Below are 22,430 nucleotides of genomic sequence, written 5' to 3' on the forward strand. Positions count from 1 at the left end.
AGACATGACAGAGTGCTCTTGTATCAGAGCTAGAGGGTGTTTTATTTTGCACTGCCATTTCTGGGGTCTAAATTACTCCACTGCCAATGGTTATGTCTAAAGCAATGAGGTTAAAACAATATTTGGTATGATTTCTTGAAGAGTTTGATCTGACAATGAATTGATTGATGTGCTTAGGCTGAAATAATTGTAAACAGCTATATGGATATAGCTAAAAAAGCATGGCAAAGTACAGTTCTCTTTTGAGAAGGTGCATGTTTTATGGAATGTGTTTATGTTGAAATATGAATACGTGTAAACAGGGAACACTTTACTCTTGGTAATTAGAGCTGAACTGCAGTATTGCCTCCTCTGAGCAGTTGAAAATCAAAAGTCACAACTCTAGACCATGCCACAGGATGATGAAAACCAGAAACCATTTTAGATGTTTAAAAATATATATTGTCTTTGGGCTTCTAAACTGAGAGAATATCTCAATCTAGTGCCTAAAACTGGAAACGTGGAGTTAAGGTTTAAAAACAACCACATTAAAAAATGTCAGGCAAATCAGAATAACAGCATTGTCGTTATGCACCTGGGCAGAAAGGTAAAAGAGCAAGCCCTCGCCCAAAGGGCATGGCACAGAAGAAACCTGAGAGCAAGGCTTAACACTATTACAGTGTCACTACTTATAGGTATAACAAGATCTAAGGCTGGCAGGCTGCTCACAGCCTTAAGGATTGCAACATATCCCAGAGGAAAGGCAGGAAAGAGGCGAGTGAAATATATTGGTTGGGCAGCCTGAGAGGAGTTGATCCTGATGCATGGCCCTTCCTGAGATTCCTGGGAATGGTGTGACCATTTTGGTGATGGTGTTACCAGCCTTTAATAAATTTAACACTTCCTAAAAATGACATATCTTAAAAACTCTTGCACTGCTAATCACATTTGACCTGGCTTCTGGAAGGACTGGAAGAGTGTTTGACTTTGATTGCACACTTTAGGCTACCTCAGGTTTAACCTTGGTTTGAGAATGGCTGTACCTTGTGTGGACTAATCAGAGCGTAGCAGTCCATATTGCTTTATAATGTTTATGTGTACGTGCATTCATACACACTCACATCTGTTAAAAAAGAGCCTATATGCAGGTGGAAAGCCTTTGTATAGTCACCTAATATGACATGTTACATTTAGATCACTTTTGAAAACCAAAACTAAACAACCAGGTTATTGTATGGAAATGTCAACGAGCTACTCTGCCTGTGGCTGGTTTGCCGGCATTTTTTCATTATGAAGTCATAACTACAAGCATACGTGAAACTGGAGATATAACTTTTGATTATTCATATTATTTCAAAGATAAAAAACACTGATGCATAGAGCCAATACTTAGTCTTATATTTATAGCTCTAATAGAGGAGAATGTCTATCTCATAGCTCACGATTTCACATGTAATACCAACATCTTAATACACCGTCAGTCTGAACCAAACCAAACTTCTTGAAATAGACAAGATCTCATGATACGTGTTCCCCACACTTTTCTTCTCTCTTTTAACAAAAGTAAAAAGAAAACTGGACCCTGATCAAGAAAAGTCACAATTAAAAAAAAAAATTAAATAAGCATTATTCTTGGAAAGAATGTCTTATTTTCTTCCTTCCTTTTGGCAGTTTCCTAGGCTGCTGTAGATTGAAGAAAATAGGAATAAGCATCTTTCGACCACAAACAGATGTGCTTGATAAAGAAAATGTCAGCAAAAATACTAAAGCAATGTGTCACAGCAGCTTTCTGACAGATAGAGGGAAAAGGTAAAAAATGTTCTATCATGTCCGACAAGGTGTTCTTTTTGAGATTTAAAGATCACTGTGCAACTTTAAACATGTTTGTCACTTTGGCTCTGACTGGAGCTATCTGGAGCTTCACAAGAACTTTATCAGCTCAGCATAGGGGGGAAGAAAGAAGCCCATTCCCATTTATCTCAGCCAGGTTCCCTTCAAAGCCAACAAATAAATTACAGTGTACATTTGATACAAATTGATTTCTTAACTCAAATAACAATGTTGTCCTCCCAGTCAGGCCATGTGTCACTCATTCGCGAGCCTGAGTGAAAGGCTCAATCTGTCTGCGTGACAGAAATAGGCCTGACGCATCTCGCCGAGGAATGCTAATAACCCCGGCCTGGCCCGGGCCTTTGTGGGCAAGCCGTGATAAGGAACATCAGCCCGTCCTGTCAAACGCCGCGAAGGCCTGATCAGCGTTTGTTCCAACAAGCTGCATAGGCCTCAGAGTCGCCATCCCATTTCATGTAGTAAATGAGAGGAAAATAAGATCCGGCTACCACGGTTAAGATGCCGGTGACTGTGATGAAGCTGAAGTGAAAGGAAACCCCATTGAATATCTTGAGCTGATCTTATCAGCTGCTGGAGAAATGAGATATTGGCAGGGGCTGTTGAGTTTCTCACAGCTGAGCAGGTTAATAAGGTTGGGAGGCAGGCCACAGGCTAATTGGATTTGCCTTGGTTTGATAAACAGTGGCAGGCCTATTGCCAGAAAAACATACACAATGTGGCTTTTTTTCTTTGTTTCTCTTTAAGCCACAAGGAAAAAAAAAGCTAAAAAATAAAAGCTGCCTTTTTTTTTTTTTTTTTTTTGAAGCTAAAGGTGTCTTCCTGAATTCCCAGATGAAGAGGCCAACAAAGTCAAACTGTGAAACAGTAGTTGTTGGGTGTTCTGATTTTAATCAAACACCATTTAACCTGCCTGACCTCGCAAAGTCAGCTCACATCAAAACAGCACAACTGTAAGGGCTAACTAGAAGCAGAAGGAAATAACAACCTATTGAAGCTTTCCGAAGGCTTAAAATATTCGAAAGGAGCCAATTTTGCAGCCTCAACCCCAGGCAGCCGGAGTGAAATGGGGGCTGCAGCCGTTGCTCCTGGTCAGAGTGCCAGCTCCCCTTCAGTCCTCTTGGTAAATTTTATTCCCTGATCCTTCGGTGCTTGCTGTCACCCTGCTTTTTTCCATCTCGTCGTTTGGCAGGACCCGGCCTGTAATTTGCAAGGAGTTGGGGTGCTTTTTGTTTTAAAGCTGTAGAACTCTCCCCTGCTGCGTTGTTACCTGTGTGTCGCTGCACTGTTAGGCTGTGAGCTTCCACCCACACTGCCCAGCAAAACATACAAGGCATGCTGGCATGCCAAAGCCTTTGCTGTGCTTGGAAATGTAACGCTTTGAAAAATTTTTAGCTGTGGAAGTTGTTTTCGAATGCCACCAACAAAATCCTCTTGCTACATTTTGCTTCATGCGGTTTTGGTTGTATTTCCTCCACCGACTCTTCTAAATCTCAGGGCTTTATTTCCACTGGCAAGAACTTTGGATTGTCATTGGCAGGGCTGGTGCAAAAAGAAAACGCCAAATGAGAATGGTGCTGCCTTACTCTTTGGTGCAGATACAAATACAGCACCAGTGCAAGGTGGTGGGCAATTATCTCTATCTACAGCAAAGCAGGAATAGTTCTTTTTTTACTGTCTGTAGTCTGTAGGTGCACTTCATCCAACATCTATTCAATTATACATATTTCTAATATGAGTATGAGTACATAGGTACATTTTTCACTGTGTACAGTGCCCCATACTGTGGCATCTGAACATTAGAATCTCTTCACGAACTTCTGTGGCCTTATCTATAAAAGTTGTCAATGGAACCAATAACCACTGGGAAAATACATGCCACCCCAGTGGACAGCTTCTAAGTATCTTAATTTTTTTTTGTTTTATTTAGTTTCATTTGCCTTCATAAAACACATTTTCTCACCATCATATTCGGTGAGTCAGGCATGATGAGAAGCTAGAAAGACACAATGAGGGGATAGAAAGGAAACATTTCGAAGCTTATTCAATATTTTATTTTTCTTCACTCAGAATGTGGAGTTGTTTGTAATTTTTGAAAGAAAAGATTAATTTCTCTGAGGAAATATTGTTTCTGACTTCAATAATGGTTCAGGGTCTTGGTTAGAATATTTCCCCAACAAAGAGTTTCCATTCTCGTCTGCTTCATTCTGTAGAAAAAATGTTGCATTATATATGGTTTTATTACTTACATTAATTTGTATTACATTACTTTAAAACATACTTTACATTTACATAGCATCTTTTATCAGACTATCTCAGAATGCTATGTCAAAATGAATTATATTACACGTCTCACTTTTGAAGTTGATACATGAGCAGAGATTTTCTGATTCTGATTTTCTTAACGTATCAGTTTTAACAAACATTCACTGTGCAGGTAGGATAAAATTTTAGCAAGTTCAGAAGAATACATTTTTAGGGCTGTTTAGATTCCTCTCCTGATTGGCTATTCACCCTTATCCCTCGGCACTTTATTCATTTGCCAAAATAGAATCAGAATATAATTTGCCTCCTGAAGCTGTTCCATTTGTTTATAAATAAGAACTAACTTTCTAGAAAACAACGACAGTCCTTAACTGAGAAGTGGGATGTCGCAGAATGTAAAGCTACATCTTCCATCTGCTAGCTGAATACTGAATGGCTGCCTTACTGAAGATGCATTTCCCTTTCATTCTCTGGTTCACAGAATATCTAATTATTTATAGGAAGTGAAACAGTTTGAACAGAACAGAAAGTAGATTTTTTTTTCCCAACAAAATGCAGCTAAAAACTGGTCTCCCACATGCTTACCACATGTCATAACTGGCGGACTAGCGGCTTCTCTAGAGCAGAGAAGGTCCAGGCAGTTCAGAACTTACCACGTCCTTTGGCTCTGGAAGAAAAAGTAAATGAGAGAGAATGATTTGCCGGCAGGAGAGTTTCTCAGATCAAGATAATCAAAGAGATTTTCTTTTTTTTTTTACTTTTGGGCCTGGAAACATTTAAGAGAAATTTTGTTTCATGGTAAATAAGAACGAAACCTGTAAATAGTACTGTAACTGCAAAAATGAAACAAAACATGATCCCTGTATCATGATGGAAATGAAACCATTCAGGAAAAATAAAGAAAAGAAAATAATTTCAACAAAACTTTGCTTAAATTAAGATTCAGGTTTGTTTTTAGAGAAAGAAAACTCTTTCCTCACTTTGAGTATGTTTCTGGACACCATCCCACAATACAGAATTGGCTTTGTACTTACAATGACTTATGCATAATAGTTTCTTCCTTTCACATTTTGAGTGTTTTATTATTTTTGGATGCACATCAATACAGCATGTGGCACATGCATAAGGCAGGCTGGGGTGATGGAAGTATATTTTCTGCAGTATAAATACTGGCTAAAACTAAGCTGACAAAACCCCTTGTGCAAAATCCAGGTCCACTACCGGTGAAATTACTAAAACTTGCTCCTTTCAATAATAGTAGGATCCATCTTCAATGGTTTTCCAGCCTTACATAAAGCTTAAAAAAAATGTATAAATCAAAAATGCCTCACTCATCCTAAATTTACTGTAAATTGCATTTGGAATCATTAATTGGTTTAGTTTCCTGACATCCCAAAATAGCAATAAACAGATGAATATGACATAATATCTTTCTAAAATCATGAAAGACAGCAAATGAAGTACATATGGACTACTGATTTTAAAACCGCATCAAACCCAAGTACATATTCCATAGTAATGTGGCCAAGGATTGATTTTATTACTTTGCTATATTTCAGAAATGAAACAAAGGAATAACTTGCTGACTAACATTTTCTGTTGAGAGTCAAAATTTATGATAAAATTTTACCTTTTATTCAATTTTAATTTTTTTTAATAGACAATAGATAAATCAAAGCTAATAATAGCAACTCCAAAGACATCTCATAAAGACTAACATGTGCTTTTACCTTTAATCTCAGTAAGAAGCCCGTTGCCTTTAATGGAAGTATTCACAGTATATAAAATTGAGCAGATGATCACATCTTTAAAAGATGAGGGCCTAAAGAAACACCTGGTAATTAGTACTGAGTGATACAACATGAATAGAGCTCATAACAGGGCACTGAGGTTTTCTTGGAACATCATTGTGCTACTATTTTTGGAAGGAAGCAGATGCACCCAGAACTTGGAAAAAGTAACTGCCTCAAAGCACAGGCAAACTATTAATAATTAGCAGGTACTGTGGAAAAGTCTGACTCAAGAACAGTTTCCCCTCACATGTGGCAAAGTTTCTATGACATTTACTAAATTTCACATCTGGAAAACAAAGCAACAGAGATACAGAACAGAACCTGAAAATGTTAATCTTCAAGAATAACCATTACCAAAACGTCTGTGCAGGATTTCATGACCAATAAAGACACGAGGCAACTCTGCCTCTCCCCAAAGCATAAGGCACTCCATGTACTTGGTTATACACTCATTGAAAGGACAGTGCACAGATTTGTACAAAGAGTCAGAAAGTAGATATGAATTTCAAAATACCCAAAGTGAGAGCACCCAATTCAACACCAGACTTTATATAAAAGCAACAAATACCAGAGGAAGTGAAAGTAACCAGCTCCCACCTCAAATGGAAAGCATAGGACATTGAAATGGTTGTGTCAGGTCCAAACTAAAACCTTGATCCAATATCAAACTTCTTCAAGACGTAGTTTTCAGCTAGTATTTATCAAGATTGAAACATCACTTTTCATATCATCCTCTAATATTTTTGTTTTTCCTAATTTGCATAATAATATGTAATAAGGTTTTAAAACAAGAGTTTCTTAAGTTCACTTTTTTTACTCAAATGAATGAATGAATTGATTGAATGAAGATTTATCATCAAAATAATTTCTTGCAAGTTATACAAATGTATTAGGAATAAATACCTAAATAATAAAGTCATGCATAATGTGATAATTAGTACAAATATATTCTTGTGTATTAGAATAAATATAGATAAATACATTGCAAGCATAATTTGCCACCCAAAATCCCTTTTTTCATCCATGTTGACAAATGGGTCAGAGAGTTGATAGATTCCAGCCCCTCAGTAACGGAAGATCCACAGCCAGACCCTTATACACACATTAATATAGAAGTTATTTTAATATTATTTTATCAGTATTCAATAGGAAATTAGGGCTATATCAATGGGGTTTTATTCTTCTTATTTAAATTATTTGTAATCTAGGACAAATAAAGGAAATAAAATGATTCTGAGAATCTCAATTTTACATTCCCTAGACAGTAAATAGTTACTCTGAAGAGTAACCATTGTTTGAAAATCAGATGTTCCAAGCAGTGTCATAAACATAGCTAAAAAAATTAAACACTTAAAGACATTTTAGTTTTGAAAAATGTGGTCTTCATATTCTAGTATGAAGGTATTAATATTACATTACCGTGTTTTATACATCCATACAGGAAATATGCTGACTCATGCACATTCTTTTTTCCATGATCACATCACTTCATTGACTTATACTGTTCTGTGATAAACTAATACAACCAAAGTTTCTCCTTCCAAGTGGTTTCCAACTGATAAACCCCCATTTTACTGCTTAAACCTCTGTTATTCCAGCTCCGAGTGTCTCAAAGGCTATTTATACTTTGGAAAGTACAACTGCACAGTAGGAGTGGATCTGTATCACAAAGATTAGGTGCTCAGACCCCATTGTCTACACAAGACGTGTGTCTGAGTCTTTAGTGCTAGTTTGATCCTATGAAGTGAGCACTAGTGGCTGGTGTATGATAGGTCCTGTCCTGGAGCTCAGGGTTCAGTTTTATTTTACCTAAAAGGAATGTATTTTGTGGCTCCAGAATGAAAATAAATGAATAAATAGCTGTCAAGGCTACATCTACATTATATGTCTATGTTAGTAAATAGTGTGGACTAGTTGGGGTGGATCTGTAGAGTGCAATAGCTGGTACTAAAGACTTGATGTCTATACATTTTGGGGTACAGGGGTTATTTTAACTTTGATATAGATTAGTCTGCTACTGTGAACCCATTTGTGGCTAAAGAGCATTGGGTGCATTTCCTGATACTCCAGGAAACATCTTCCAGCTGTTCTCTGAGACACTCATGTTGTGAGTAAGTGCGGAAAATCAGCAGACTGACTTCACAAGCGCCCTGCTGCCCTGAAATGAAATGCTAACGATGATACACTCTATGTCTTCCTATGCTATATTCAATTCTTTTTTCTATTGGTAGCTTCGCCATATGTTGTGTCAGAAGAATTTTCATCATCACAGTCTAACTTTTAGCACTAACTTAACTAATTAAAACATTAACAAGTGTCTTTGTGCCAGACCACTATTTCCCTTTCTAGGACAGTCTGGGTTACCTGTTACCCAGTTCATTGCTCATTTTAGGATTTAGTTATCATCTCTCTCTTCTTAATTAATAAATTCCTTTTCAGCATTATATCAGATTGTCTCTGTGATTCTTAATTAATAAGTTCCTCTTCAGGAGAATATCTGAGCTTTACTTACATGCTAGTTATATGAGTTCTATCACATTTTCTAGAACAGAAAGACAATTATTTCACCAGTGAAAGAAAAATTAGACTGGAACAGCCAGTTTTCTCTTAATGCATTTATTTTTCTCCAATTTTTCATTTACCTTCATGTATTATTCTACTTTCCTTCAAAATGTGTTCTGATATTTTCTACATTGTTTCGTTTAGGTCAAGCTGGTATGCTAGTTGACTTTCCTTCTCCCTTATTCTTAAATATATATATATAAAAATATATATAAAACTTTCACTATCCTATATATATGTGTTACCACTTCCAATTTGATATTTAGAAGTCTACTTGACCTCTTGTTTCATATGCAAGTTTTCTTTTTTTTCCGTAATTCTAAACTGGAGATTATTAGGTCCTTGTTACTTAAACACATTTAATCTTTGAGTTTTCCTTAACCTCAGATGTGGAATTTTAATTCCCATACCTTCATCCCCATTAGTCATTCTGCCTTTGACCTTCTATTAATTATTATTGTCCCCGCTGAAAACCACAGCGATGTATTCATTTAACACCTACTTCATTCTTACTTCATAGAAGCCTTAGTTTTCTTATGATGTGTCGAAGAAACTTTTCTAACTTTCATTTTCTTGTCAAGACCAAACCAAATTCTACTATTCTATTCTCTCCCCCTGTCCCTTGACCTCTAAGTTATAGATTACTTCATTGATTAATCATTTTTCCTGAAATTTCTATACCTATTGGCTGATCCAAGTGTCCTTTCTGAGGTGAGTCTGTAGTTTGGAACTATTTCTACAAAAAATTCCCTGTCTTGAACTGAAGCTCCGGATATTTTTGCACATTTGTCTTTAGAGAAATTTGAAGTCTCTTCCTTAATGAACCCTCTAAGTCGTCAGGCAATTTGAGTTCATAAATGAGTTCCCCGATTTCTCACTGCACCCTTCTAAGACGAAACTTTTTTATTTCTCCTTTCTTTTTAATTAAGCTCAATAATATTGTAATAATATATTACCAAGTAGCTATTTGTACAATTAAGTCTCTTGTTACAGTGATATTAATGGTGAAGGAGATTAATGTTTTGATTCAATAGCTCTCTTATGCAGAAATTTCACATTCAGAAATGTCTGCACCCTGTTTGTATTAATAGCATTTGTTTTACATTCTGTATTTGGAGATTGCAAGACTTCTGCAATAAGTTAAAACCATCCAGAAACAGTTTCTGTTGGTAATTCTGTCACTTAATGACATTGCAGAGATTTCTATCCAAATCCAAATAAAATCACAAGCTTCTATACCAGACCTTTCACAGTCCTCAATAAAGCTTAATTTTCCAGACTTCCTTAAAATGAGTTTGACTCAATCACAAAATCACAGAATCATTGAATAACTGAGGTTAGAGAAATCTTGGGAGGTCACCTAACATCCTGCTAAAAAGAGGAGCCCCCTTCACAGTTTGATGTAATCTTCCAACTCTGTGAGCAAGTCCAGATCTTGTCCAGATCACTGGTAAAGATGTGAAAGAGGGCATGTCCCACGGTATCCTGTGTGTTACCAGCATCGAGGTAGTGTACAATGCACTAGACACTACTATTTGAGCTTTACTGTCCAATTGTTTTTTTACCCAGGTAGTTGTCTACCAACCCAGACCCTTAGGTCTGAACTTGTATATAAGAACGTTGTGGGATACAGTATCAAAAACTTTGCTAAAGTCGATGTAAATGACATCCAGTGTTCTCCTTGTTCACAAGTCAGACATTTTATTATAGAAGGCAGTCAGGCTGACCAGACATAGTTTATCCTTGATGAATCCATGGCGACTATTCCCAGTCATCTTTCTGTTCTTTGTATGCCCAGAAACGTGTTCCAAAAAGACTCTCTCCATTATTTTCCAGCCTGTAGTTTTGACCTATCCTCTCCTTTTTTATATATCTTTCATTTATTTTCAGCTTGCTGTGTTGAATTCTTTTGTTGATTACCAATGGACCTAAATTGAAACATGAGAGATTCCAACTGGATATAAGAAAAAGCTTTTCCATTGTAAGGATAGTCAAACAGGGAAACAGGGAGGATGTGCAATCTGCAGCCTTGAGACACAGCTGGATGCAGTCCTGAACAAGCTGGTCTGATCTCATTGCTGACTCTGCTGACCCTCCTGCTGAGCAGGAAGTTGGACTAGATTACCTCTTGAGGTCCCTTCCAACTTTAATTATTTTACAATTTTGTGGTTGTGTGATCATGCCAATGCATATTTAAAGCATGTTCACAGGATCTAAGCTGAGGACCCTCAAGAGCCAACAGTCAGTTCTAGGACTACAAATAATCCCATAAAAGTAGAGACGTCCTGTTATATAGTCAGCTTCCATGTCCTATATGGAAAAAACCCAACACACTGGACATTTATTCCACACACTTGCCCAGCAACAGTTTGATATCCTCCATCAAAAATCATTAGGCCACTTATCATCAACTTTTTCATTTTCCTGACTACTGCTGTCATCAGTAGTATTCTTATTTCTTCTGAGCATCATTCTATCCTTTGGTGGCTTCTAACAACAGTGGTATTTCAGGTATTAGATTTGTCTTTGTGTGATACAGATTCTTCCATAGAAATGGAAATTATTTTGCCTCATATTCTGTCCTATGTCTTAATTTAAATGTTAAAGATTAAATATTAAAGATTCAATCTCTATTCAGAGATCCTCATCCCCAGTACTGCAGTCTACTTCAGGCAGATAAGTTATTTTTCCAGGAATGCATCTCAGAACATTCCCTTTCTGAGATATACTTCTTTCTGTGTACCAACCATTCTATTCTTTGTTCTCACTCCCAGTCCATAATCCCTATGAATTGAGCTAATTATAGTAATTTTTATTCAGTTGCTCTTTTTCAACTTTTACTACGTGCTTGCAAAAGAGGTAATGGAAAACTCAGGACAAGAGCTGGGTAGCAATTCAGTACTAACTTTACTAATCTGTTTGTGAATAAAGAGCAAATCTGTGTTTTCCACATAACTCAAGCCCTATCCAAAAGGATATCAACTGACTAAACAAGCCAGTTTTACTATTATTACATCATTAACACAAATTTCATTGGATATTCTACTTTAAGAGAAAGTTAGTATTTCCAAAAGCATCTGAAAGCTGCTTTTGTCCACTAACACAAATACATTAACATTAATTAGTATAGCCAGAAGATTCATATTATAGTTTCAAAAGAGCTTCACTGATGTATGTAAATTGGAAAAGGAATGAGAAAACCACATCAACTAAATTCAGTGCATACTCAACCCGAAATATTACTAATTAATATGAGACAATAGTAGGATTTAAGTGGAAAATAATGTAATATCTTTTTTCAGCCAGTCATTTCTCACACAGTTTTCAGCACTCCACCTCAAAATTACATGAGATATGATCGAGAAACACCAGCTTGCTAAATTCTTTCTAAATTTCAATCCAGATATTTTAAGGTGACAAAATACCTGCTGTATTAGTTGTCCTCCACAGCCTCTAGGCATCCAACCATTCTGCCTAAAATACTTCAAGAAATTAAAAGGTCACGGATTAAAAACCTTCCAGAAACATTTGGAGGCCTGTCTTGAGTAACACAAGTCTTGATTTAACACAAATTCAAAACATTAAAACTCACAGGCTTCCCAATGTAAAAGATGGATGAACCTCAGGAAATATGGATTTTTGTTTCAATTACAGAGCCAAAATTTCAGTTGCTCCAGAACTCTCTTCATACTCCCTGTCTGTGAATCTCCAGCTGATTCCAGTCATTCTAGATAATTCATAATTGTGATGTTGGAGCTGTAGGAGTTCACATGTTCTTAGTGTTGAAACCTATTAATGAACAAAAAATGAATTGTATCTTCTTTCTCATCAACTCATGTTCATTTTGGAGGAAAAGCATCAAACTATGGAAGCAAAGTATTTTTTATTTTAATATAATAAATATTTTAAGGCATTCCCAAAATGCTAGGTTAATAAAGTTCAATTGATAGTTCAAGACACATGGTCAAGCTTGCATACAAAATACAACCTCCCACATATCTTTCAGAGCTATACCATATAAATAGCACTAAGTTTCTGTTCGATTCCAAAGCTGCACTGTTATTTGAGATTTTGGGAAGAAGGAACAGGATTTGGAAGTGAATTTCCTGAATTTTTTCTACTGATCACTTATTTAGTCAGTTTTTTTGGTTAATTTTGAGATGTGCAAACTAGATTTTTTGAGAAAACAAAATCAGAAGTTTCACTCCAAAATAATTCCAAATGCTTAATGTAGCATTTGATTTATTTAATTAAATTCAGAACCAGTGTGTGGGCTGCTCCACCTGGAGATTCATGGTACACACTTATAGCTGTTCCTTCAAAAATCTGTAAACTAATTTGCAGTGGTGACTAAATTTGTTCAAAAATATCCCACTTAAAATCACATGTAAGGGACATACCGGAGCCTCATCACCATCTCCTTTACTCTATTGATGCAATTCTTTTGCACGAAGTTACTTGATACAAGTGGGCTTGTAGCATGTCTAGTTCACAGTGGAATATAATTTTAAAACAGTTGTAATATTTTAGTGATAACATCTTATGTATCTTCACAAGCATTGATCTGAGATATTCCCAAGTGGCATAAAAGTGTGTCCACATTTCTTTGAAATGTTTAAGGAAATTTCAGGCTGGGAAATTCATAGTAATTTATTGGATATTCATCAAAAAGCTGAACAAAACAGAACAAAAAAAGGAAACACATAACTATCCCGGTACATATGTTAGCAAAAAAAAATTCTAGCATCATTGAGAGGAGCAGTGGAGTGAGGCATGAGATGAACATGCTAACATGGAAATCTTCCTTTGCAAGTCACCAAGCTTTGCTAATTCACTGGAGGCAGGTAAATATTTAGGCAATTACTTGCCTTCTCATTCGTACTGTTTTATAGGGCTGTAATACAGTGATAGCCTCATCCCTCTCTCTGTATGGTCTCATCCTATACAGCATTCCTAATCTGAAATAATGGGCAAGACCATAGTGTGAATCATAGAATCATAGAATGTGTTGGGTTGGAAGGGACCTCTAAAGGTCATCTAGTCCAACCCCCCTGCAGTAAGCAGGGACATCTTCAACTAGATCAGGTTGCTCAGAGCCTCATCAAGCCTGGCCTTGAATGTCTCCAGGGATGGGGCCTCCACCACCTCTCTGGGCAACCTGTGCCAGTGTCTCACCACCCTCATTGTAAAGAACTTCATCCTAATGTCTCATCTAAACCTGCCCTGCTCGAGTTTAAAACCATTGCCCCTCGTCCTATCGCTACATGCCCTTGCAAACAGCCCCTCCCCAGCTTTCCTGTAGGCCCCCTTCAGGTACTGGAAGGCCTCTATAAAGTCTTCCTGGAGCCTTCTCTTCTCCAGGCTGAACCCCAGCTGAGAGAGCTGTATAAAGGCAACTAGACAAAGGAATTATCTGTAGGAATGTATGATGACACAATTCCAGCCAAATTTGTCAGTTTCCATAAACCGAACACACATTTTGTGAAAGTGAAGAACTTTGGCATTGTTACAAGAAAAGACTGGGGGAAAAAGCTATGATTCAGCCTACAATGCTTATTTCTCAAGTATGAAATGCATTTAGGATATACACTCCACTATATTTTTACCCTTGGAAGAAGAAACCACAGGGCATATTTACAAATGAGGAGTAAAAAGTGTAAAATCCTGTGCAGGGACACCATGAATAGGCAAAATAATGAATATTTTCTATTTTTTTTTCTTTTTTTCTTTTCCTTTTTTTCTGTCACCTGTATATTTGACATATTCTTCTTTAATACAGTAATGTGATCTTTATGGATAATCAGTTATCCAGTTCAACTGCCTGTGACTCAAACTAGTAACCTGTGGAAAACATTCACTAACAGCTTACACATTCATTAGCTATTATCAATCAGTACAGTTTTACTTTTTATCTGGAGTTATGAAAAATGCATGAAGGCAGAGAAGAACTCTGGTTTGTGGTATTTGTTGTGAAGCCCAGAAGCAGCAGCAACCCGCAACCTATCATGCATAAAAGCAGAAATAACATTTATGAGCCCAGTCATGTAAAGCTTGAGTAGTCAGATTCATGAAATTCACCAAGATTTGGATTAAATTTAAACCATTCTATACAGCTCTACTTTTGATTAGAGCTCTGTGTGCAGTGAAAAAAACTCCCATTTGAATAGAACTTATATTTTTAAGAAGTTTGAATGTGCTAGAATTTAAATTAAGCTCCAAGCTTGATCTTAAAATGTACGGTGCGTCAATTTACATTCAGTTTCAAAAGGGGAGGGGACAATGGACGGACAAAAGAGGTAGTGCTCCACCCTTTTAGAATTTTAGCTATGGATCAAAATGTATAAATATAAGGATCAAAACATGTCTGACTTTTACTGATTCCATTTATGAACTTATGAAGCTTGAAGTGCCCAAATGAAACGTGTAAGCTGAACAATGGAAACGCTATGATAGTCATTATTTTTACTTTTGAAGAAACAACAACAACAAAAAATCTTTCCTCTTGCCACTTCTCTTTGCTTCCCATTAAAAACAAATTGCACTGTACTTCAAAAAATATTCCAGGCATTTACCTTTTCATTTTTCATTTGTGATTCATAAAAGGTAGCATAGATTTAGCAATGATAGAAAAAAAAAGCATTTTGTAGATCAAATTTGCATCACAAACTAGTAGCATTTCATGCTTTATATGTTTAAATTCTGTATAAGTATCAGCCACTGTGGCTTTCACATATTTTTCCGTAGATGCAGAAAAAATCACTGAGGCTTAGAATTTATTTTAATATCTAAATAAATTCTCAGCTCATCATTCAGATGGCTTGTGGACTGCAAATAAAGTCATACAATGCATGCAGATGAAGAGATTAAATCACACATCTGGACTACTGCAATATATAAATATAAATATATACATACACACACATGCACTCCCCAATACATACGCTAAGGTTCAAACCCAGATGCTTTGATCCAAGCCTGTCCTTTGGCTGTGCTTCAGACTAGACCAGAACAGCTTGGTTTCTCTTCCCCAGACCTGCAATCTTAAATCTCTAATTTGCAGGAAGAAAAAAGCAAACATTCTCAGGAATCTATTTCAAGAAGGAAGTTCTAGCAAGGTTCTGCCATGTGGGGCCAAAACCTTGCAAAATAGATAGCAAGATTTTAGTATTACAGAGTCTAGGTTTACAGTTTGCATAAGTTTGCTTTTTGCAGGATCAGGGCCTATCTGGGATACTTATATCCTGGTAAGGACAGACTACAAAACCAAAGATGTTATTAAGTGTTTAACCATAATTCTAAAATCTATGATTTCTTTCACGTTATTAATTTGTATGTAAACATTTTATATTTTTTAATGTTAAAACCTATTAAGAACTTGTATACATTATTATTATTATTATTATTATTATTATTATTATTATTATTAATTTCCTGAAAAAGCAGTCTTTTAAAAGAACACCATTACTGTTTACTTCTTAAAACAAAAAAGTTTTTTAAAGGTAATTTCTGTTATAATTTTGAAAAGCTCAATTACCTTGTAATTGTTTGTAAAGCAGGATTCCTAATTCTTAATGAAACTTAGATTACCCCGAGAGAGACCAACATCAAAACCCTTCTGAATGCAATACTCAGAATTTTCTACAGGATGACTAATAAACAAAATTTATATGTTGTTGTGTTTGTCTTGATTTTCAAATGTGCCTAAGAGACTAACTTGTGTTAATTTTAGTACTAGGCTTTCCTGAATCTTCACCTGATATTTTCTATTTAGGACAATAATCCACAGCTTTTTACCCAGATTTATGTCTCTGCCATGGGATTCCCAAGAAAATCTTCATAATACTATTTTATTTTAGAATTTAGAAGTATGTATGATAAACAGTTTAGCTAACAGTTTTATCATATACCTTTTCTCTAGGACATGGTCTTCCTCTCAAACCAATGTCTTGCAAAAGAGAGACAATGGGGATGATTGAATTTGTAGCAAAGCTAGCTCCATTTTCCTAGTTGTTACTTGTAGACTTACATTCCTTCAGAAAAAGCACACACCTTGTAATAATCAGGCAACAATTTTTATATATTTGTACTTATGTCTGATGGCACTAAGGATGAAAATGTCTCATCATCACCAAAATACTTTAAATTTGAAAAACATCATATTCTTATGCTCAAATTTAACTTGTATTTCACACAGAATATGCTTTCTACCCATGTAGTATACAAATATGTCAGTCTACATTTCGCTAACATCCTAGGAATACTTTTGGAAGGGATTGCCTTCAAGTTACTTAAATTTTGCTCAGATAATTCCACAAACTGATTGTTAGATGTAATCACAGATTGAACTTGCTGTTGCTTTCCAAACACTCCACCATAAAGATATGAATATATTGAGAATGTAATTTGATGCTCTAGTACGGAACTATAATAAGAGTGCTGTTTTATATTTTGAGCCATGGCCTGTTTCTGGCATGTGACGAGAGATACATATGCAATGGAACTTTTGGGGAGAATTTGGACAGATACTTAAGAAATCTCAATGATTCGGGGAAACTTTATGATGAATTCATAGATCCTTTTCCTGTATTCTCTATTTTCATTGTCACTTTCTTAAACATGGCTCAGTTTTATTTAGTGAGAAAGAGACACTACATTTGTCCTCCCTGCCATGCATTATTTTTCCTACTATCTATGGAGAAAGACAGGCAACTATGATATTATGATTGGTAACTATACTGGCATTCAGAATTCTTGCATCACATTGTGATTTTTTTCCATACCTTTAAATCAGCAGGACCTTTTCATGGTCTGCAGCTTAGTTTCTTCAAAAGTCCATTGCCAGCCTCAATGCACCCAGGAAGAAAAGTGTGTTTTCTCAGTGCTTTTTACTTTTCCTGAAGATAGAATGATGAAAAGTATAGCAATATTATGTAAGTACCAGCACAGAATGAAGAGAAAGAAATCCAATGAATTCTGATAATGACACAATCATTTGTGTGATCCCTGTCCTGGGAAGCATTTTATACCAAGATTGTCCTGAAACTGGAACTATCAGAATTGCATCTGCTTTCTTTCTCAAATTGTTTTTGTTTGTTTGTTTCATTGTGGTTTTTTTGGCAGGGGGGCAGTGAGTTGAGCCTAGAACAGCGTTTTAGTCATCATTTGAACAGATCTTTGGTAAGTGCAACATATATGTACACTTTCTAAACTTTGCCAGTGTAGGAGCTCATGAAGAAAAAGTTACGGAAGTGCAGGCTTTGTTGGATGAAGTAACTAGTGGGAGTTCATAGCAGCACTAGGGATCATGAGCAACAAGATGAGAGAGATTTGAGGAGCTAACAGTAGCAGAAGTGTTTGGACAAAGAACGTACATGAAAGAAAAGACAAAACAAGGTTGAAAAACTTCAGAGATCAAACATGAAAAAAACTGGAATAAGGAGGAGAAAGGGGCACAGCACAGAGGCAGGAACAGCTCTGCTTATCAAAATGGGGAAAATTATTAGGAAAATGAAATCAGAAGAGAAAGACTCTGGATTGGCATGGGATGCTCTGAAGCTGGAGATCTACCTCTCTTTCTAGCTACTAAAGCTACAGCTGGAGCAAATTTTTACCTAGGTTCATTGTAGATACCAGGCTCCCTCCTCCAAGTTTTAAAAAAACCCTTACCCTTCCTCTGTGGATTCCCATTAGAAAAAACAGTCACATTAACCACAATGTTCTTAATCACACCTGTATTCAATTTGAATGGCAAGTTTGGCGTTAATTTAATTAGATTACACTATAATAATTATGAGAATGCTATCAACAAGCTGATTTAAAAGAAGCTGAAAAGAAAAGGACATTAGTGGAAAAAGTAGGTATAGATAATTGATTTCAAAAAAATCTTGACAGCTTAGTTCTACTGAGCTTTAATAAATGGTACACTGAAATGAGAGACTCCAGACATCTTCCACTTCAGCAATGACATTAATTTTGGACAACCAAAACGTAGCTGCCCAGTTCTCTCCTGTAGCTTCCCTTGACCCCATCTGAAAATCCCACTATGTGTCTGTTTAAATGCTTATGCAAAAGAAAGACAAAGGAAGTATAAGACAGCACAAGGGCGGAGACACACTCAAACATACTGCTTAGGAGTGTTTTAGTTTAATAGCAAATAATAATAATAACAAAATGCAAGTTTAATGTCAAGTAATAACAGCAAAAACTGCAGCAGTCTTCCAGTGTGATCTTAACTGGCAGCTTTGCTATCGAGACAGGAAGGAGAATGTAAGACTATAATAAATTACATGAATCAAAGTCTGATGGTTTTCACCAGCTAATATTTCTGTGAGGAAATGTTTAACCTCTTCGGTGCTGATTCTCCATGGATTTATTGTATTATAAGCATTCAAGAGAAATCATTCCAGGGATGTAACTGTCAGCTAAGAAAATGTGTTTCTTCTAAGTGTCCCTTCAAGGGACAAAATAGATTATGCCCAGGTATGAAGCAATAAATAAGGTTGCTAGATAGCAGATCACAGAGAGGTAAATGGGTGGAAATGTCTTGGAGACAATGAGGTCTGCACCTCATGGATAGGCCTGTGAGATCAAAGCACAAACACCAGGAAATCATGGAGTTCCATCATGAAGATGATACACTCTTAAGACTCCCTGTTTCTAAATAAACTCTACCTGTCTATCAAGGTCAATGGGATTCATTCTGTTTGGGGATCCTGTTGAAATGGGTTAACATAACATAATGCCAGTTATGCTATCATTCTGCTTTAAATTCCACAAAGCCAGGCCAGGACAAAACACGCTTGAGTCCAAGGCTTTGGATTTTAACCGCATAGCAGGGAGATTAATTAAGTAGTTGCCACATTTGTTTTTTTCATCCTTCTGTCAGAGATTGCCAGCCTTGCACAAACAAATTTCTGATTAATATGCATTGGGTTTGAGTCCATTTAGTTTTTTGTTTTACTTTGTTTATTATGTCAGGGTGAAAGAAACACACAAAACCAAACCGAAGTAACCTGAATTTGTTTGGCAGTGGTAACTTTAATACCCCAAACTTCAAATCTCTATCTCAGGGGACTGTTTGCAGTTCAGTTATTACTCCTGGAGACCTGGGCAACATTTTGGAGAAGGCTCATATCATCAGTCATGAATCAATACCTTCACTTGAATTTATTGTGTCTTCCCTGCTGGATCCTGCGCTTTGTGGACGACTTCTTATATAGACTTAAGGAAAAGAGACAAGGGCAAATTATTGTAAAAGCTGCTGACCTTCTACCTCTTAGTACAAAGAGAGATCTATGCATGGTAAAACACAATTTACTAAGGTAACATTAGAGGCACAAAATAGTTCGACAAAAATATGACCATATCTCCTAATACAATGGTTAAACTGTTTTACAAATTGTTCTGAGAACAAATTTCAGTAAAAAGGTATTGAATGGAATTACCTTAAAAATCCAGACAACATATATACCTTGAATCAGCCCATCTAAATGAGCATATATATTTATATATGCATGCGTATATATGTATGTTCTACAAATCCATATCTTATACTTGTAAAGGTTTTCCACAAACTGACTGCAATCTTTATAAACTGAATATTTTGGAGATGAAGTAAATTGTTGTTAACTGAACATTTTAATGAAAACAAATTTATCAAACCAGTCATTGAAATAGAAGACCACCAAGAAAAAGCTGTCTGACAAAAGAAAACGGCCCTTCCTCCCTCCCTTCCTTCACACATTTGACTAAATAAATCTAAAATGCCTGCCAAATAAAAAAAACAACGAACAGGAATCCACCACTTCATGTTATATGCGGAAATGCAATTCTCTTATTCAAGTAATATCTTAGATACTAATAGCAGTTTAAAAGAAAAATCATCATACGAGTTATTTAGAGAACAGTACCTGTGATATGCCCTCAGACCTTTTTTTACTGGACAGAAGTAGTTATTTGACTGGTACAAAGGTGGTAATTTCAATTCAACTTTAACTGTAAAAAGCACCATAAATGGAACTACTGTCATATATGGAGTTAATGAGAGTACTCTAGCTGATTTCAATCAAAGGAGGATTGAAGATCACATAAGCATAGATCCAAACACTTAAAACTAGCCAACCATCTTAAATATTAACAAGACGACTTCCACTAAGTTACATATAAGAAAAGGCTTTTGCTGGAATAGACTAGAAGCAGCGCGATCAGTCCTGATGGCTTTTGTGTCTCTATGCATTGCAGTCATATCTGTAGTTTGTAATATCATGAAATTTGTGGTGAAATAAGTAGTACTTTGATATTCATGTTTCATAATTGCTACCCTTGGAAAAGTAAAAATAGCAGAAAATCTGCAGATGTCAATACATTCTGTCCAGGCTTTATTTATTTAGAGTATTTGGCCTACAAATCTGTAGCTCTACCCTAGAGAAAAAGAACAACCACATGCCTTGGGCAAAGTCTCTCTTCAGTGTGGTAATGATGTTTAGAGGATTTCTGTATTAGTGTCCCTTCATGTATTTGTAGTGTGTTATATACTTAGTACAGTATAATGGAGTGTTTGATTTACTGCTGGATCAGAAGAGATTTCATACAGCAAATGGTTCCCAACCCTTTCTCTATTTTGTGTCCCCCCTTTAAAATCCACAACTGTTTTTGAAAACTAACTCACCAGATGTGCTATTCTAATAAGAAATTGGAATCTTCTTGCAAGCATCTTCTTGCAAAGCAAAAGTCTTCATTCTTTTCACTTTTTGTCCCTTTACAAGCACCAAAACCTCATGTAAACAGCTATTTCATTGTCGGAAAAGGACAATGAGGAAGGAAAACAGACTTAAAAAGGTTATTTTTCTGTAAGTCACTGTCCTTCTTGGTATTTACAGGCAGAAAAGAGGCGTCTGCGTTCTGTCCCAGCCTGAATTCATAAACCTAACTTGATCGTCTTCTGAAGAATTTATGAATCATGGTTAATAATCAGCTTTAGGCCCTTCTGAGAGAAGAATAACATTTTGAAGCTACAAAGGTCCACTAAATAGCCCATGGGAAATGACCCTGCATCCCATTAAATATAAAAACTCACTACTGTAGGACTCTATGTCAGAGGTAAAACATTTCAGTCTCTGCTCCCTTCAAGTGTCAGAGAGCTCCCTCTGCCTAAATGCTTTATTAAGATTGAAGAAGCATACGAGATTTCTGCTTCTCAGGGAAAACTGTTTTCTTCTTGAAAAAGTTTTTTTCCCTTTTACTTTTTGGGGAAAAAAACAAACCCTTTCTTTTCTCCATCCCCATATATTCATTATTGTTCACCTTTTTTTAAAGCTTTTATCTTTCTTTTATCTATTTCATATGCCTGTGGCAAACACCATAGTTGTCTTCTTTCTATTCCAGGAATCAGCTACAGTGTATGCTTTATCTTAGTTAGACCAGGCTGCTATTTTCCTATTTAAATGGAAGATATGGATTGAAAGTTAGATGTGAAGGTCAGGGAAATGGTTCTTATTTTATTGTGATTTAGGTCTTCGTAGGCCACTTTTTGCTTGATGGAAAGCATAATCACAAGCATATTATTCAGAAATAAAGTGAAATTCACATTTTGTTTAATGATCTATTTAAGGTTCCCAGGCAAAAGTGGTCCCACATTTGTTTTGCTGTCTCCTCAGTTACAACGGAGGTATCGTCCACAATTTCAACAGGAAAAAAATCATTTACAAGCACTTCTTCATGTTAGTCCAATCAGTTTTTTAGGGAATATACATACAATGTATGTGAAAGTGAAAAAAGACAAACAAAACAGATAGACCTGCAGCTGTTGATTTTCACTGTGATTTAAGAAGTAATAGCAGCAAATGATAATAGTCTTATGGATGCTAGAATGAATATCCTGTGTTTCTCTACTTATAAAGGGGAAAATTTTATCAAATTATCTTCTTATGCCACCATTCTGACTTCAGACAACTTTCCATAGCATACAAGACCTTTGTTGTAATA

At 36.1% G+C, this 22,430-nt stretch overlaps 1 long non-coding RNA gene across 1 annotated transcript; it reads right to left on the reverse strand.

The window, feature by feature from the left end:
- Positions 1 to 3,900: 3,900 nt before the first annotated feature.
- LOC134510733 (uncharacterized) lies at positions 3,901 to 20,471 on the reverse strand. The gene is made up of 5 exons (XR_010069707.1): positions 20,357 to 20,471; positions 17,228 to 17,341; positions 12,040 to 12,236; positions 4,678 to 4,759; positions 3,901 to 4,034 (listed from the first exon to the last, which is right to left on the reverse strand). It is a non-coding gene; the product is annotated as an uncharacterized LOC134510733 (long non-coding RNA).
- Positions 20,472 to 22,430: the final 1,959 nt, after the last annotated feature.

Source organism: Chroicocephalus ridibundus, chromosome 2 (genome assembly GCF_963924245.1).
Source record: "Chroicocephalus ridibundus chromosome 2, bChrRid1.1, whole genome shotgun sequence".
In the NCBI taxonomy this organism is placed as follows: Eukaryota; Metazoa; Chordata; class Aves; order Charadriiformes; family Laridae; genus Chroicocephalus; species Chroicocephalus ridibundus.